This window comes from Mastomys coucha, unplaced genomic scaffold (assembly GCF_008632895.1).
Source record: "Mastomys coucha isolate ucsf_1 unplaced genomic scaffold, UCSF_Mcou_1 pScaffold7, whole genome shotgun sequence".
Classification (NCBI taxonomy): Eukaryota; Metazoa; Chordata; class Mammalia; order Rodentia; family Muridae; genus Mastomys; species Mastomys coucha.
Genome location: NW_022196913.1, coordinates 29892388 through 29903935, shown reverse-complemented (window position 1 = coordinate 29903935; position 11548 = coordinate 29892388).

The following is an 11548-nucleotide window of genomic DNA, read 5'->3' as shown; positions in this document are numbered from 1 at the left end:
TTTGATAGCCTTAATCAAACTTGTCTCATCCATCCCACCTCAGACCTGAAAGCTTTGGAATCAGCCCTTGGCAGAAGCTCACTGAGCCTGGAGAGGCCTGGGATCTCCCGCACCACAGGTGAAAGAAAGCTGCTGCTGCTCTCTGCTCAAGAAGACACTTAAAAGGATGGAGGCCCGGGGTCCCTCAGGCTTCATCATACCCACACTCTCAATTCTATACCATGAATATATCTTATTATTGGTATTTTTTTTATATTCCTTCGGTAATGCCTAATCTCACCTTTCTAGCTCAACTGATCCTCTAAGTATTTTCTTTATGTTCTTTTTCATTCTGGACATTTTGTTCACCAACTCTCTTATCTGAAAGAACTCTAATTTGTAAAAGAGTCTGTATTGTGTTTTGAGTACTTTCTGCCCCTTCTCGTTTCCCTGTTTCCCTTTTTCTCTTTGCCTTCCTCCTTTTCTTTTATTTCCCCTTCATCTCCTATTCTAATTGTCTCCCTTTCTTTTTCAGATCCCTCAGGTTGATTTATACTTTTCTATTTTGTTTTTATTTTTTAAATAATTTAATTACAGTATTTTCCCTTTCCTTTTCTCCAGATAAACCTTCCCATGTACTCATCCCTGCTCTCCTTCAAGGTGATGGCCTCATTTTTCACTTATTGTCATTGCAAGCATATATGTACATATACATACATACACACACACACACACACACACACACACATATATATACACACATATATATGTATATATACATATATGTTCCTATATATAATGTATATATACATATATATACACACACACATATATGTATGTATATATATATACACATACATATATATATATTCCTATATATAACCTGTTGAGTACATATAATGTTATTTATATGTCTGTTTTTAGAGTTGACCTTTTGACAGTAGACAACCAGTCAATGTGCTCATCCCTGGGGAAGACCACTTCTCTCACTTCTAGCTTTCTTCAGTTGCTTATAGTTCAGTTGAGGCCTGTAGGGCTTTGAACTGTCCAGTTTTGTATGTCCATTGTTGATGAAATATTGTAAGTATAGCTTCTGTTGTTGCTAGGAGATGCAATCTCACATCAAATTCCCTCTTGCTCTGACTCTTACAATCTTTCCACCCTGTCTTCTGCAATGTTCCCCGAGTCCTTAAGTGCGGGAGTGTTTTGGATATGTATACATCGGGACTAGGCTCCACAACTATGCATTTTGATTGGTTGTGGATTTTTCATAGTAGTTCCTGTCTGTTGCAAAGAGAAGTTTCTTCAATGAGGAGTGAAGACTGGATGTAAGGACAGATGTTTATAGATTGTCATTAGAGATTAGACTGGTTTAGTCAATTAGTTAGTTGTGGAATTTCCTCCAATCACCATGATTTCACTGTCATGGAGTAATTACTTAGGTTTCCAGTACCAGGCATGGTATCACTCTTATTGAGCCAAATGGGTCTTAAGTGCAATTAAAGAGCTGTTGGTTACCACCAAGTAATGTGGACCATTAATGCACCCATAGGGCTATTGTGAAGTGATGGTCACTGATGTGGCTCATAGACATCATAAATGGGTAGGACTTTTGGTTGTCTCCTTTGTTTGGAAACTTGGATAGTTGGCATCTACTGGTATCATGAAAGCTAGAATTGAGACAGGGAGTGTTCATGTCAATGCCAGCTCAGCGATCGCCAGGGCCAGTTTCTGAAGTTCATGGTGTTCTCACCAATCAGGACTTACTTTCTGCCTCTTGGAGGCAACCAAGGGGCAAGAGCAGGAGGCTGTACCTTTTGTGAGTCTCTTGGATAGTTCTGGCAAACAACTCAAAAGAAGAACTTGTGTATTTAGTATTGGGTTTTTGTGGTCTTTGGCTCTTGGAAGAAGCAGTGTCAGCCAAGATGAAAAAAGCTATAAATGTATATTTATACTCGTAAATGATTTGATTTTGATTCCTGTGTGTGCCTGTGTAATTGTGTGACATATATATATTACTATTTAGACCTTAACCATTCTAGCCCTGGGATTACAATCATCCTGTCTTACCTAAAATCCTGCATTTTAAAATAATGTTGTACTTTTCAGAGAAATTTTACATTTAAAAAAGAAATTGTAAGAAAAATATCTCACGTTTTCTCTTCTCCCACATGATCTACTGAAATATTGATATCTGCACTGTGGCAATCATATTTTCTACATAAAGTGTCTGCATCGACAGATCCTACTGCCTGACCCCACATCTTTTATCATGATTCACTCTTAGTTCTGGGTTTTCTTCAGCTATAATATACAGGTGACATATATCCACCATAGTATTGTCAGTGATGTGAAAACCTGACTGGTTAACTCATTAGTCTCTCTTTGATCACTATTTATCCTCTTATAGACTCTCTGGTTTTTCTTTTCCTAAAATGTCATGGGATTGGAATGGAAATTTTTTCCTATGCCTTCTTTCAATAAATTACCTGAATCTTGTGGGTCCTCAATGGGTCTTTTCACACATTTCTTTTAGTCTTGAATATCTCTCCAATATCTAAATTATTGTTTCTATTTCCATTACTCATTGAAAGATACCACGATCTGAGCCAAACATTGTTGGTTATAGGCAAGGTGTCTACAAACAACCTATGAAGGCTTTATGAGTAGATCGATTCCCTCCAAGTAGGACACCAGGTTAGCATGACTGGAGTGTGGCTGGCTTAGTAAAGAAAATTGCTTGAGGATATTGATATAGCCAGGTTTGTAGAATGGTGTTGAGTATGTACAAAACCTGGATTTCATTCTGAAATTGAGTAAATCAGGTCTGTTGGCGCCTAGCACTAAGAAAACGAAAGCAGGAGGATCAGAAGTTCACCTCAAGGTTTAGTAAAGTCAGCCTGGATTGCATATGACCTTGTTTCACAAAAGAAAAGCAAACTATCACCCGGTTTTCTGAAGTCCCTGTGCTAGGTTGTATCTCTCACCGCTGTGAATGAGGTTTCAATTCAGCTACATCATTATCAGCATCTGAGGTCAGCAGTGTTTGGGATTCTGAACATCCTAATGAGTGTGCAGGCATGGCCCCTTGCTTTAGTTTGAAATTCTCTAGTAACACTTGGCATTAAGCATTTTTCATATTCTTATTTACTCCCTGTATATATTCTTTCAGGAAATGTGTAGCGAGGTCTTTTGTTCAGTTTCTAATTAGATTCTTCATTCTCTTCCTTGAGTTCTAATCCTTATTCATATATTAAAATAAAAATCTTTTATGGAATGTGCAAATATGCTCTCATCTCATTCTTTTGATTTGGTCTTTGGTGTGGTAATGTTTTTAATTTTAACAAATCCCCAAATTGTACATGCTTTCATCAGTTGTATCTGTGGTGTACATTGCAATGTCCAAGGGTGTCTAATATTTCTTCTAGTTTATATCCAAAAGTTGCATAGCTTTGTATCTTGTACGAAGGTCTACAGTATATCTGGTGACCTTTTAAACATTTTTAAAATGTCCCTGCACATGTTGAGATTTTTGCAAATGAAAGTTCACTTAGATATTTTCTTTATTTACATGTAAATGTCTCCTTTCCCAGTTTCCCCTCCAAAAACAAACAAACAAACAAACAAAAACAACAAGAACAATCCCCTGTTGCCTCCCCCTCCCCATGCCTGCCACCCCACCCTCTCCCACTTATTGGCCCTGGCATTCCCCTACACTGGGGCACAGAACCTTCACAGGGCTGAGGTCCTCTCCTCCTATTGATGATTGAATTTGCAATCCTCTACTATACACATGCTGCCAGAACAATCGGACCCACCATGTACAGTCCTTGGTTGGTGGTTGAAACCCTGGGAGCTCTGAGGGTACTACTTAGTTCATATTGTTGTTCATCCTAAGGAGCTGCAAACCCCTCAGCTCCATAGGTCCTTTCTCTAACTCCTTCATTGGGGACCGTGTACTCAGTTCAATAGATGGCTGTGAGCCTCTACATCTGTATTAGTCAGGTACTGTCAGAGCCTCTCAGGAGATAGCTATATTTAGGCTGGCTTGTCCTTCCTTCAGTCTCTGCTCCATAGTTAATCTCTTCAACTCCTTCCATGGGTATTTGGTTCCCCCTTTTAAAGTTCACTCATTCTGGTACTATTTGCTGAAAATTAATAATATGTTTTCCCACTAAATTGACTTTGCCCCTTTGTGAACAATCAGTGGGGTCTGTTTCTATGTAGGTGGATTTCTAGAATCAATTCTATTTACATATTTGTCTGTTCTTTCATTGTTGTGAAACTCTTAATATGACATCAAAAACTCTTCAGGACAAGTAGCCCTGGTGCTCTAAATGTACTCTCCAATTTTCTAATGGCTGTCTTCTCACCTGTGACTGCTCCATTTAAGCTTTATAAGAAATGTATCTGTTCCATTTTCAGGGGCTTCCATTGGTATCGTGTGGACTCTATACATGAAATCGAGAAGAGTTAATATTTTGAGGAGGGGAGAGGGAGGGTTTTGTATGGGAAAGGGGACAGGTAGTGAAAGAGGGGAACATGATCAGGTATTGGGTGGAGGAAAAGGACTGAAGCCCAGCAGAAAGAATGGAAACAGGCAACCTCCAGATGTAGGGGGTGGGGCTCCAGAATGTACCAGAGACCTGGAGGTAAGAAACGTTCAGGACTCAAAGGGAGGGACCCTACATAAAATGCCCTACAGTGGAGAGAGGAAACTTATAGAGCTTACCTCCAGCAGAAAGGTAGGGCATCAAGTGAGGGATGGGGTTGCCATTCTATAGTCGAAAACTCTGACCTTTAAGTGTTCCTATCTAAAAGAACTGCAGGGAAAAATGGAGAACAGCCTGAGGAAAAGGAGGTCCAAAGTAGGATGTAGTCCAAGGGGAGGCCCCAAGGCCTGATACTATTACTGAGGCTACAGAGTGCTCACAAAAAGGGGCCTATCATGATTGCCTTCCAAAAGACCCAACAAGCAGTTGAAAGAGTAGATGCTGATATTTACACCCAACCAACGGACAGAAACTGCTGACCCCTGTGATTGAAGTAGGGAAAAGCTGGAAGAATCTGAGGAGGAGGGCAACCCTGTAGGAGAACCAGCAGTCTCTATTAACATGGACCCCTGAGACCTTTCAGACACTGGACCACCAACCAGGCAGCATCCATCAGCTGATATGAGGCCCCCAACACATATATAGCAGAAGACTACCAGGTGGTGGTCAGTCAGAGAAAATTCACCTAACCCTGAAGAGACTGGAGACCCCAGGGAGTGAAGAGGTCTTGGGAAGGGTAGAAGATGGGGTAAGGACATGAGGATATCCTCATGGAGATGGGGAGGGGGAGAAGGAGAGGAAAGGAACAGGGGAGAGGAGGTATGGGATGTGGGACAGTCAGAGGGTGGACCAGGAGGGGGATAAATCTGGAGTGTAAAAGAAAAGGATTAAATAAAATTTTTAAAAATAATAATAAAAATAAGAAAAATTTAAAAAATATATTGAGATGTTCTGTCCATTTACTTACTTATTCATAGATACCTTTTTTAAGGGTTTTATGATTTTTTTCTGAACACTGATATTATATTGCTTTTATAAGATTTATGTTTTGATATTTCATTGGGAGGGCTTTAAGTTGAAATTCCATCTATTTAGTGTTGATAAATAGAAAAATATTTCATTTTAGAGCATCAATTGTATATTTTTTAGCATATTTATAATTGCTTTAATAAGCCACCTAGTGTCCAGGTGGCTCTTAATCAATTGTCTACATAGATAACTATGTCAGTTGTGAGCAAAAATAAAAAGTTTCCATCTGCATACCTTTCTTTTTTTTTCTTTCCTTTTCTTTTCTTTTCTCCTATCTTATAACACTTGGTAGGACTTCCATTGAAAGCAATGATGAAAGGGGCATTGTTACAAACAAAGAATGTGCTAAAAATACATAATGTGTTTAAAGGACATTGATAGTATTAATATAACAAGTATTTAAAAATAAAGCTGTAAGATTACCTTGTCTAGAACTAGACATACTTGTGCATCAATTGTTAACTCGAGAAATAATTTTTCAAGGTATGAAGTCCTTGTTTTCTACCACTCATCTTAACCAGCTGAATTTCGATAGGTAGGATACTACTGCCAAATGATAGTGATTAGCGTGGGTTGCCAGGCAGGAGTAGACACTGCTAATCTTGCCAAAGCTTGGTTTCTTCATGCATAAAACTGTGAATCTGGTTACCATGTTAGGTATTGTGCTGGTTAGTGTTCTGACAACTTGACATGAACTAACGTCATCTCAGAGGAGAGAACTAGAGCTAGAAAATGTTCCCGTCTTATTAGCCTGTAGGCAAGCCTGCAGGGCATTTTTTCTTGACTGATGTTTGTTGTAGTAAGGCCCAGCCCATTGTGAACAATGACTTCCCTGAGCAGGAAGTCCTGGGTGTGTAAGAAATCAATCCTGACTGCGCAAGCCAGGAGGAGTAATTCAGTAAGCAGCGTTCTTCCACAGTTTCAGGTTTAATTTCTGCTTCCAGGTTCCTGCCTTGAATTTTCTACCCTCACTACCCTTTGTGTGGAAAAGCAAGCGAATGGGACCAGTAGTCACAGTTTTTAATCAAAGGAACAGAAAACTGATTAGAATAGGTGTTTTCTGATTCAAATGTGACCCTTGTATATTTGAATGTGTGGTTCCCAGATGGTGGCCTTGTTCTCAGGCTTGTGGAACCTTTCGGAGCTCGAGATCCTAATGGTGGATCTGTAGTGATAGATCAGATCATCAGGCAACAACTCAGCCCCACTTCTAACTCAGTCTCAACATCTCTGCTTCTGGGCCCACAGAGATGGACTCATGCTTCTGCTGCTACAGCCAGAATCTGCTGTTGCCACAATGGACTGTAGGTTAAAGCTATAAGTCATAACAAATGCTCTTCAAGTGATTCTTATCAGGTAGCTCATCATAGCAATAAGAAAAATAAACAAACAAAGCTGTTCATGTGAACGAAATATGACTTAGGTGCAGTATCTACTGTAATCCCTAGACAATGAGTCATCCAATATTAACTTCTTTCTTGCCTCAAAAATGCTGTGGGTCAGGCTCTGAGATTTTAATCTATTCAATCCTTATCCCCTGCATGACTCCACTGTCTTCAACATTTTCTGCAGGGATGGAGATTGATATGAATAAAAATAAAAATCCCAATAAAATCTAAAGTGGAATTATATAAGTGGGGACAATACAGCCAACAGTGGCACATACACAGTGACTCATAATAACACTTTGGGCAAGGCCAAGATATGCACTTAGAATGATTTCATAGTATATAACACTTAGTAATCTTGTCATCATTTTATTTTTTATTAACACACTCTTGATCTTCATACCACAAAATAGTATAATGACACATTTTGAATAATGGACACTATTAAATAATTAGCAGGACACATGTACTTTGAATCAGATGGGAGAAAACATTGCATTAACACAGAGAAAAACATGAAATTTATCCATAGCTCTCACTATGGTCTAGCTTAGACATATAATTTAATACTACTAAGCATCATTAAATTTCAATGACTTTTGAGATTCTTTTAAACATAATATGCAATTGTTCTGATCTTTATATGGAAATCCATTCCAAATATACAATACACTCTGAATAATTTTTTGCTATGTTAAGTTTAAAACAGAAATGTAGTACACATTTCAAAACTATCTACTAACATTTTCCTGTTGAAGATGCTTTTAGATTGCTGAAACTAGGAGAATAAGACATTTATGTCTTGAAAGCTATTAAGAACATTTTCTTTTAGAGAAGAAAAAAATTCTTAAAAGCCCCTTGAGAGAACTGAAACTGCAATTTGGTATACCCAAAACATGTACTTTTTGAGGAAAAAAACTCTAGTGAAAGGAACACTGGCTTCTGAGGTAAATAAGAAAGAACACTAAGTAAATGTCAAGAGGGAAATAAGAGGCCATGGAAGGCAGAGTTACTACATTTATATAAAATCTATAGATAAATTGCCAAATATATACATACTAAAATTATTTAGCATATTAAGAAGGAAAATATTTAAATTATTATACTACTTTTATTTTATAAAAAGAATAATTGTGTTTTGTAAAACACCAAATAAGTTATCTTTAAATTGCAGTTTGTCCACTTGGATATAGCACCCCTATAAAAGTGTTCATTTTCATGTTTTGATTCAGTTCTTTAGATATGTGATATTCCACCTTGCTAAGACCTGATTGCTTGACATAATGCAGAGCCCTAAAGTCATTTCTCTTTTCTCTATTACTGTGAATTTTGTTGCTAAAATAAAACCCTCTGAGGGAAAAAAATGCATTCCTTAACTCAGTCCCTGATGTCGGCTTCTCTTGTTCACTTAGAAAAGTATTTCCAGTGTTATAGATAATACTTGCTTTCAGCCCACAGATGTCTGTCATACTGAGTCTGTGCCATGATGCTACCAGCCACCACACCCTGGGAGTGAGACTATTTAGGTGAGACTATTAAACAACTAGCTATACCTGATAATCTGACACATATAGCCCTTTATAGTAACCAGTTTTTATGCATATAATACTGACTGGAACCTGCTCATTTATTACATCACTGCTTACAGGTACTGAAATATGTTAATTCAATGTTCTCATAAATGTTTAAGGAAAAAGACACCCCTACTATGCCACCCTAAACTTGTCTGGCCTCAGTGGGAGAAGATTAGCCTAATCCTGTAGAGACTTGGTGTCCCAGGGAGGGGGACACCCTTTCAGAGGCATAAGGGATGGAGGATGGGATGGGAGAAGAGGTCTGTGAAGGGGACTGGCAGCAGAGGTTCAAGATGCATTCAAGATGTAAAGAAATTAAAAAAAAATAATAAAAAAATTTAAAAATACATTGCTTCATGTAAAAAAAGAATAAAATTACTATATCAAGAAAAAAAATCTTTTATTAAACATTGTAAATAAAAGAACAGTAAGATACCTTAACTAAGAGTTAACAAGGCCATAAAAAAGTAGGCCCTGAAACAATTTTAATTGTGAGAATAATAAAGCATCAATAGAAAATATTTAATGGAAAATTCCAAGTAAGTAAAACATAAGTTTAAAACAATATGCAAAGAATAAAAAGCATGGGTCTGAAGATAAGGTTCAACAGTTATGGGAACATGTCTGAAAGATATGATTCTCACAGAGGACACAAGTTCCATCCCCAGCACCAAAGTAGGAGGGTTCACAATGACATGTAATTCCAGGTCTATAAGGAAATCTCGTGCCTTTGGCATCCATAGGACCTGAAACTCATGCACAGACATACATGTAATTAAATAAAGCATTTCTTAAATAAAAAAGTATATTAAAACAGCAAAATGGTATCCCTCGAAAGGACAAATACAATACAAGAAGTTCAGTACCAAGTAGGTAAGCTTGTACCGGATTTGGCTTATCTGAAGAGAGAAGAATAAGCTGGAGTGTGAGTGTTGTGGGAAGTTTTTCACTAAGTGTCAGCAGACAAAAAGATGAAAACAGAGGAAAAGGAAAGACTCAGGATGATGCATAAAGCTAAAGCAAGTATCCAGCTGTCTACAAGGGAAAGGGGACCAGAGAAACCAAAGAAAATATTTTTTTGATATATTGCAAAATTATGGTTTGGGAAATGACTACTTGATATTGAATAACCAACCGGAAGGATCTTGCATGGGGAAGAATATTGCTCCCTCAATCAGCACCCCTTAGTTGCCTGTAGCTTCTGTTTACTTAGAAATATATACATATATATTCCTTCACATATATATTCATAAATACATATATGTGTATATTAAAATGGCATATTATACAATTAATTTTAATTTTAAGAATTAAAAGTAAAATAAATAAAAAAATATATCACAAGTAACTTCTGGAAAATATTATTTCATCATTCAAAGGAAACAAAAAATCTTAAGTAGAAGATTTTTAAATTTTTCTTTTTTTCTCTTCCTTATACATTGTTGTTTTGCCTGCAAGTATGTCAGGGTCAGAGTGACAGACCCTCTGGAACTGGAGTTACAGATGGGAATTAAACACAGGTCCTGGGGAAGAGTAGTCAGTGCTCTTTACCACTGAGCTATCTCTCCAACCCATGCAGAGGATCTTATAAGAAATCCACATCCTACAATGATACTGAAAAACATGGATACAATGAAAAAATTCTTAAAACATCTAAGAAAAAAGTGATGAGGCAGTCAGAACCTTTTCAACAGTTGTAAAAATAACTATTCTCTCAATTTTTTTTACATAATCTTGATTTTATGAATAACATATGAAGATAAATACATCATAATAAAAATAAAAAACTTAAGGTAGTACATTCTCCCTATAGGAAATATCAAAGATATATATTAAGAAATGACGATTTATGTGAGCCTTCAGTATGTCTAAGAAGTAAAGTCACAATGTACACATTTAGCCCCAGTATTAAGAGGACAAAGGCAAGTAAATCTCTGAATTTCTGGCACATCTACATAGCAAGTTTTAGGCCATCCAAGGCTAAATAATGAGACCATGTCTGGCAGAACATGAAGCAAGAAATCCAGAAATATCGCTGAATTAAAGACAATAAGCTAGTATGAGTTTAGAAGGAAGACAAATCTAAAACACATAGAGATGGCAATACTGACATGGGAAGAAATTAAACTAAAATAGTTGGCTCCATCATCCTTGCTACTATTAACTTTAAACTAAATGCCAAAATTGTGTGCGTGTGTGTGTGTGTGTGTGTGTGTGTGTGTGTGTGTGTCTGTGTCTGTGTCTGTGTCTGTGTCTGTGTGTTTGGAACCATACAGACCAAGATGAAGGAAAAAGAGTTAGAATAACCAACCCAGGACAAGGGGACATGGAGAAGACAAGAGAATCAGAGCAGGTTTTGAGCGAAGACTAGAAAGGCAGAGAAGTCAGGGTAGAAGATGCTACCTAACAGGAATTGTAAACTAGCAAGTATAGCATAAACAGACTATATTCTTCAGTTGAAAACAAAATTTTCCTAACTGGAGTTTAAAATTCCAAGTATATGCTGTTATGACAGAATTGTCTAAAAACAACAAAAACACAGATGGAAATAGAAGCATGGAAATACACACTCCAGGAAAGCCCTGACCAGAGAATATTGTATTAATGTAGCTATGAATATTACTATGAGATACAGTATCATTTGAAAAGAAATAATTATGCCCATAGGCAACAACTTTGGCTATATTATAAAATGGTGAATTTACTAGAGGGAACAATTATAAATGTTCAAAAACACAACCTAAAAGTATAGGCAGAGAAAACTGATAGAAACTCAAGAAGAGATAGGCGTATTTACAAACATATTTAATAATACATTTTGACACATTCCTCTCAATAATTGGTACAAAAATTAGAAAAGGCACTAATAATTTCAGAGATTTAGAAATTGTTAAAACTTGAGTCAACATGATTAGTGGTAAAAGATACAGTATTTTGAATATAAAACTAAGATATATTCTAAAGAGACTTCCCACATGTAAAATTATCATCCATATTTTTAAAAAGAAGATCTACAAATAAATTT